Below are 8,769 nucleotides of genomic sequence, written 5' to 3'. Positions count from 1 at the left end.
TGGCAATAGATTCTCTACGTTCAAGAAAGCCTATGCGTAGTGTGGTTGTAAAAATTCCCGATCATTATTTTCATGATCTTTCTGATCACGCTAATAAGGGAGAGTTATTCCCAGTTTCCTATCACTGAACCATCATGATATTTGTTTTTCCATCTATTTTTCCAGTTTGAATAATGAATATGATACGATAAGAGTAATTCACCAGACAGTCACTCGAAACAAGATTAATTGATTGTACTGTATAAATAGGATAGCTCGATCGGAACATGAGAGTCAGACTTATCGCAAGGTGACCGTTCAACATTCCACGAGACTAGGTGAGCTGCAAATTCCATTTTGTAAAACGCATCCAGTCGTAATGCTTCTTTTTTTTATTCAGTATATTTGATAATCTGTATTTAAAATCAACTTTTAGTAGCTCACCAAACAAATGTTCTCATATTGTTTTAAACAGATCTAATTGTTCAGCAAACATGAAAGGCTCACTTCTGTTGATAGCATTCGTGATCATGGGCATGATGGGAGGTAAGTCAAATATTTATATCATGTTGGATGGCTCAGTATGGAATACCAGAAATATTCGAAAGTTTGGGGAAATATTCCACGAATCGCAGATGAGTGGAATATTGCCCTAACGAGTATTCCATGAAATTAAGCTATCCAATATAATTATTATTTATCCCACCCCTGGCAATCAAAAGAAGCATGCGCACTGTACTGTTGAATATGCTCTCATATTCAATAGCAAATTTTATACAGGAGCCTATGGGATATTCTTCGGATTTCTGCCATTCTAGTAGTCTGCACAGGCAATCGAAGTCGGTGATAATAATGCCATAATAACTTTCATAGGGCGAATCGTTAAGGCATGAGGTTTAAGCAGACAGAGTAAAATAAGGAACTTAAAAAAATGAAGGAGGAATAAAAAAAATATTAGCTCAGTTTCACAATTTTTGGTAAAAACATTATGCATGTCTTCGTGTGCAGTTAGTGGGTTGATGACGTCATCTTTTCACTTATTCTTATGCATTTTATTATAGTTTTAACTTGTGTATTATACTTTATTTCATCGTCCAAGAATACCAATATATGATTTTAGTCACTAATTCAATGACATAATTATGCTGAGACTTATTTTTATAAGGATGGCATGTTTTTACAAAAAACAAAAAGTGTATACTTATCAAATAATTATGATTTCGTGATATTTCGATGAAATTTTGAAATTCACCTTTGATTAACAATTAATTTGTAAAAAAAAGCTTGATTGCAAAAGTTGGCCTAAATTCATAAAAGGTTACAAGTTTGAAACAGCCATTGAAATACTGGGAACTATTATTGATATCTTTGCCTTGAAATGAGAGGCATCATATCATATGACAAATCTAACATGAACTTAGATTTAGATGGTTTAAGATGAAAGGCAGCTCGAGCTAAAGCCGGGTAATAATAATAATAACAACGCGCCTCGGAATAGAATATTTCTAGATAGATGGCGCTATATAAATGCCTATTATTATTATTATTAACATAAAAGCTATGTGATGTTGGGTATGACTATGGTTTACCAGTCATTTATTTATTGTTATTTATCTATTAGTTTAAAAAAGCAAACCAATTCTTTCATGCTGTTTGTTGTGTTCTTTGTTTTATTATCTATTTTGAAGATTTTTCCCTAGCTCTCCAATGTTATTCGTGTGAGAACAATGGGGAGAGGGGTGAATCATACTGCCTGAAAAATACACCGGATGAAATGTCTCCTGTCGAGTGTGACCAAGGCGTCACAAAGTGCTACGTAAGTTTAATATTTGTACGGTTAAGACATTGGCGAACCTGTTTGTACATGTTTCGGGTGCACGTATGGAGAATGAGGAATTATTTGACAAATAAAACGCGTAAAGGTGGCAGCACTAAAAGGGCTTTGCCTTTCTAGTTGCCTTTTTATTCATACATGTACTCTTTTTCAAATGTTTTCCAAATTATATCAATATTGCATTATTTTACGATTTTTCCATGTAATGTAATGTTAATTTTAGAATGTAACTTGTTTTTTTCTTAATGATGAATGGAATAAATGCTAATCAATAAATAACTGGCGGATCATGGGAGGGGGAGCAAAGCCGGTCCGTACCCCCCCCCCCTTCCTCGAGAGGCACAATTAAAATTTGTAATGTTCAAATTCCGTTGAATAGAAGTGTGAAGACCTTTTTTTTTTGCTTGTCAATTTTTTGTTGTTGACGAAATACACTTAATTAATTGTAACCCCCTTTTTTGCTTGTCAAACATGTTATGATGACGGAGACAGGTAGAACACAATGGACAACAAAAGGCTCAAAATGAAAATCATAGATTATAAGGTCGGTGTCTGGCATGTCGGAAAGTCTTATTTCTGGACCAATATTCATACTGTAACCATAGTAACCAGTTATACAACCAGAGCCACATCATCACAGTATCTATTTGGAGACACGACTTTTCCTCCTGTGACAACTGCTCCAGTCCTTCTCAAAGGACATAGATAGGCATGATAGGGTTGGAGTTGGGATTGTAATAGAGGTTTTGGTTCAGAATAATGTAAAGATATAATGATTAGGGCCTATTTAGATTATGTTTGTCTCAACGTCTCAACGATTTTCCTTCGGAGCAATTGTCACCGGAGAAAAGGTCATGGAACCTCTTTCTCTCTCCATCGTATACATCTGTACCTTTTCAGCTTTTGTTATTTTGTTATTTTTTAAATAATCTTCAAAAAATCACGATACAGGCAAAATTCACATGGTTTTCTTTGACTGATTACCGTGTTTACACCAGTACACTAATCACGACAAATAAGCGATTTTGGCACACCAATGTAATCAAGCTCTGATCCACCATCTCCATACGTCTGTCCCGTTGTTAATCATGTTAATAGTAGAGACTTTTCGCTCGACGACGTATACGGAAAAACCAAGACCGAGTTTATGTAAATGTATTGTCAAATAACTATGTTCGTCGAAAAATGGTAACCGGAACAGAAGTTTTGTTTCCACAATCAAGCACCAAACTGCTGTTCTTATTCAATAAAAAAATACACTCTTCTTTTACGTCGCTGAGCAGAAATTCCCTATGCTTTTCATCAATACCGGTGATGTCTTGATCTTATTTTTCCTTGAAATCAACTGAAAAACTTGTCACCAAAAGAACGGGTTATTTTTTATAATTATTTGAATGGATTCAAGAAATGTTCACACTCTAAAAAAGGTTCACACAATATTGGGTTAATTGGCAACATGCATGCTGGTTGGGTAAGAAGATACCCAATATTTGATAAATTTTACGCAATGTTGCGTTGAAATAGCCCAATATGGGGTGAAAAAATACCCAGCAAACATGCATGTTCCCTTTTTACTCAATATTGGGTAGAATTTTACTCAGTGTTTTTAAAGTGCATGTACAGTACATGCATAAGAGTGATCAGAATAAATTTATAACACACTCTGGCTCGTTATCTTCTATAGGTGAGACTTATCAGCTATAATAACCACGATACTATGAAGGTCGAGCCAGCTGAAGTCGAACGGCGTTGCAAGCAGAACGGAGATGATTGTGATATACACGATATTATGAATGTTGACGGTAAAGAGTATATAAACTACTCAGCTTGTTGTATCGACGACAAATGCAACGAGTTTGACTTGCCAAAAATACACTCCGAAAATTAAAATAAAAAGAAAACTGACAGACACGTTATATTATGTTCTGACTTGATCATTTAGATTATACCCCTCCCCCTCCCCCCGCTCATCTACTACTGCATCTGCCCACCCCTTCAGAGTCACTGTCCCAAAGTCAAATACTTCTCTTCGTCAGTCTCCATCATGTTCATGTATTTAAGGACGGCTCGGTTGTGGAATTCACTCCCCTCCAACACATTCCTTTTAGCTCCCAACAAGGACAGATTTAAGAATAGTGTTAATTCATACATAATTAGCTTGATGTAAAACCTTGTACTTTTGATTTAATTATGGTCTATTACGTGACACCCATGGGCAATTTTTCATCATTTAATCATTCCAACATCATGCCAAAAAAAATCTTTACAAAAATTAAATACCCGCTTAAAGCCATTAGTGATCACTACTGCCCTATTCGTCTCATTATTCATATATTTTTTGACCAAACATGGCTATTTATATTGTTGTTATTATTTTTTTCAATATATTACGCAAAACAAAATGTTAATATAGATGAAGAACAAGGTGAGAATATTATATGTAATGATTTATTCATGTTTATGAATATTGTGTATTGGCATAATCCTAAGTAATCAAATGTGATATATAAATGCTCTCTAGAAAATATGTTATGGCAAATAATGTTAAGTCTACTTTTTGCTGATATAGATAACAGCCATTTACTTTTCCTCTTCGATCTGCATTCAGACATTATTTTTGAAAGGTGGTAAATTATCTCTACATTGTCTAAACATTCAAGTTACATTTCTGGTGACAGCTGTAGTTTTTTAAACGTATATTGTGACATTTAGAGGTGTATAACATTAAAGCATATTAAACGAAATGTTACGATACTGCAACAAATAACAATCAAGATGTAATTTAAATTTCCCTTTTTTTATTACAGGAAATAATTATACATAAATAAAACAAATAATGATCTTACATAAATCTCTTGAAGTGTCTGATGTACAATCCAGGGTTATAGTTCACTGTTATAGTCCAATATATATATTCCAGGTAGGCTGGGAAGATTCCTTATTGATGATGGCGATGATGAAACTGATGTTGAAATCCGATGAATAATAAAAGTCACTGTAACGAGTTGAAATGTCCGTGAAGACGATGTTGATGATGATTAACAGTCAATTTCAGCAATCCATGGGTTGAAGCGTGTTCATTGAACAGGTTGATGATGTTGATGAGAACTGATAATTTCTCTCTCAAAATAACTGCAAACAGTTCATTGATGCATAAACTGCTCTGATCTGATCTGGTGAAGTGATCTCATATGATGTGATGTGATCTCCTGCTCTCATATGATGTGATGGTGTGATGATATCCTTAAAGAAACTGCAGCTTTATATATTAAATTTCAACTAATCTAGAAGCTTCTAAAAATGTCACCACCATAGAAGGTTCTAGCACCTTCTTCCAAAAGAACATTCTCCTTTCAGGAGCAGTCAAAATCCAGAAGACTCTTGAATGACCTCATTGAAATCAAGAGTGTCAATAACATAGCTAAGCCTATTGTTCCTAATCTCTATTCAGAAATAACAATACAACTCCTTGGCCTTTAAATAGGCAAGGCCTGCATAATAAAAAGACATTCCAGAATGTTCTTTACAATTCTTGGCTATCCTTAAAGGGAAATAAATAACTAATAGATGAATGTAATTGCTTTTAAAATTCTTTTACAATTATTCATATATATAACACCTCCCCACCGGGGAAAAGAAAGCTTTACCGTAGTAAAGGTTTCTTTAAGATTACTTTTTTCTTTTAACTGTTCAAAGTCATCTTGATAAATTATTTACAGTTATCGTGTACAAAGATATAGTACTTAACGAACATGTTAAAATAAATGAACATCAAAGATGTTTTCTTCAAATGACACACTTGGTCAAAATCATGAATAATTTCACTTTTTATACTCTTGACAGAGCATCAGCAATTACATTATTCTTTCCCTTTATGTGTACAATTTTCAAAGGGAATGGTTGGAGCATTAGGCTCCATCTGTACAGTCTTTGATTCTTTGTTTTGAATTTCTCCAAAAACACAAGAGGATTGTGATCTGTATAGACTGTAATCTCTTCATTGGTTAGATACACCTCAAACTGCTGAAGGGCTAGTACGAGACTCAGGGCCTCTTTTTCAATAGTTGAGTACTTCTTCTGAAATCTATTGAGTTTCTTAGAGAAGTAGCACACTGGTTTTTCGATGCCTTTTTCATCTTCTTGGAGCAATACTGCTCCTACTCCAACATCACATGCATCAATAGCTACTTTGAATGGCTTTGTGAAGTTTGGAGCTGCCAAAACAGGCTCATTCACCAAAATGGCCTTTAATTTCTCAAATGATCTTTGACATTCGTCAGACCAAACATACTTCACTTTTGCCTTCAGCAGGTTTGTCAGAGGACTAACCACTGTACTGAAATTTGGAACAAATTTCCTGTAGAAGCCACTTATACCTAAGAATCTGAGCAATTCTTTCTTAGTCGTGGGAATTGGGAAGTCTAAGATAGCTTGTATCTTGGCTTCTCTTGGTAGCACTTGCCCTTGACCAACCACATGACCAAGATACATGTATGTGACCTTTGCCTTGGCAAATTCACTCTTCATCAGATTCACTACTAGATTGGCTTTGTCCAGCCTGTCAAACAGTGCTCGCAAATGATTCAGATGATCATTCCAAGTATCACTGTATACTAGTATGTCGTCTATGTATACGACACAATTGTCAAGTCCGGCAATCACTTGATTTGTCAACCTTTGGAAGGTTGCTGGTGCATTTTTTCATTCCAAAAGGCATGACTTTGCATTGAAACAAGCCTTCAGGTGTAACAAAGGCTGATATCTCTTTGGCTCGGTCAGTCAATGGCACTTGCCAATATCCTTTAAGAAAGTCTATCTTTGTGATATAGGCAGAATTTCCAACCCTATCAATACAATCTTCTAACCTAGGAATTGGATACGAGTCAGTCTTAGTTACTGCATTTACCTTCCGGTAATCAATGCAAAATCTCTGAGAGCCGTCTGGCTTTGGAACCATTACAATGGGAGAACTCCAACTACTCTGACTCGGTTCGATTATGTCATTATCTAACATAAACTGTATTTCCTTATTCACCATTTCCAACTTGCTTGGATTGAGCCTATAATGATTCTGTTTGATAGGTCTTACATCACCTACATGTATGTCTACATCATGTACAGTGAAAGGTGTACGACCTGGTTTGTCTTTACATACATTCTCATATTCTCTTAACAGGCCCAGATATATCATTTCTTTGATCTTCAGGCAGGTGTTTTAATGCCTCATCCATGTTTTCTAACATCTCTGAGTTAGACAACTTTACACCACATGGTTCGTTCTTGGATACATCTGTATAAGACAATTCATTATCTGTCTTTCCATAACATTCTTCTTCATGTACATTTACATGTTTTTCTTCTTCTTTGACCTGTGTTGTACCTATTGGCTGACTAGCCTCTCGCTCAAAGTATTCTTTTAACATGTTTACATGACAAACTCTTTGAGACTTTCTTCGATCAGGGGTACTGATCACATAGTTGACATCATTCAATTTCTTTTTGACTATGTAGGGACCACTAAACCTAGCTTTCAAGGGCTCACCTTGCAAAGGCAACAACACTGATACTTTGTCTCCAGGCTTGAAACTTCGCTCTTTTGCATTTTTGTCAGCATGAGCTTTCATTTTTCCCTGCGACTCTTTCAAGTGTTCCTTAGCCACATCACAAGCTTTTGAGAGCCTTTCTCTAAACTTTGACACATAGTCTAGAAGGTTTACATTATCATCCTGAACCATAAACCTCTCTTTGATAAGCTTTAGAGGACCCCTAACCTCATGACCATAGACCAATTCAAATGGACTGAAACCCATGGACTCATTCGGGGAATCCCTAGTTGCAAACGGTAGGAATGAGATCCCTTTATCCCAGTCATCGGGATAGTCTTCACAATAAGCCCTAATCATGGTCTTCAAAGTCTGATGATAGCGTTCTAACGCTCCTTGGGACTGTGGGTGATAAGCAGAGGACTTGATCTGCTTTATTCCCAACTCCTTCATAACTTGCTGAAATATTCCTGACATGAAATTTGACCCTTGATCAGATTGAATTTCCTTCGGCAGACCGTACCTAGTGAAAAACTGCACTAACGCCTGCACCACTGTCTTTGCAGTGATACTCCTCAAAGGTATCGCCTCTGGAAACCGTGTAGACAAGTCCATAATCGTCAAGAGAAATCTGTGACCCGACCTCGTTCTGGGTAAGGGTCCGACACAATCAACAAGAACCCTAGTAAAAGGTTCATCAAATGCAGGAATGGGTATCAATGGAGCAGGCTTGATAGAAGGCTGTGCCTTACCAATAATCTGACATGTGTGACATGTCTTACAGAAATGCACAACATCTTTGTGCATCTTAGGCCAATAGAAATGCCTCATAATTCTTTCTTCTGTCTTCCGAATACCGACATGACCTGCCATAGGTAACTCATGAGCCATTTTCAGAATATCTGTGCGGTAACAAGGAGGAACTACAACCTGGTGAATTATACACCAATCTTCATCAGCTGGTCTCCGGGGAGGTCTCCATTTCCTCATCAAAATGTCATCTTTGACATAAAAGCACTCAGGAACCTTATCAGCCTCAGCCTCAGAACATGCTTTTGTGACAAGCTTTTTAATTCTGGGTCTGCCTGTTGTGCCTGTACAAGGGAGGATTTACTAAACAAACTATCATTGTTAGCAACAGAGCCTTCAACACTATCCCCATTCAAATCCTTGAAAAAGGTTTCAGCTAACCAGACATCAGTACTCTCCTCTACATCAGCAGATTCCGCATCATCCTTTTCAGCTCTACGAGTCTGAGACCTAGTAACAACACAATCCAGGAAAATCCCTGGAAAATCTTCCTGCAACAATTCAGTTTCAGCTACCTCAACGGGCTTTTCCGAAACCACTGGAGATGCAACAACTTTATCTCCAGCCAAGTCGTTACCTAACAAGAAATCAACACCTTTCATA

This window comes from Lytechinus variegatus, chromosome 3, assembly GCF_018143015.1.
Source record: "Lytechinus variegatus isolate NC3 chromosome 3, Lvar_3.0, whole genome shotgun sequence".
NCBI classification, from domain to species: Eukaryota; Metazoa; Echinodermata; class Echinoidea; order Temnopleuroida; family Toxopneustidae; genus Lytechinus; species Lytechinus variegatus.
This window is presented reverse-complemented; position numbering follows the sequence as displayed.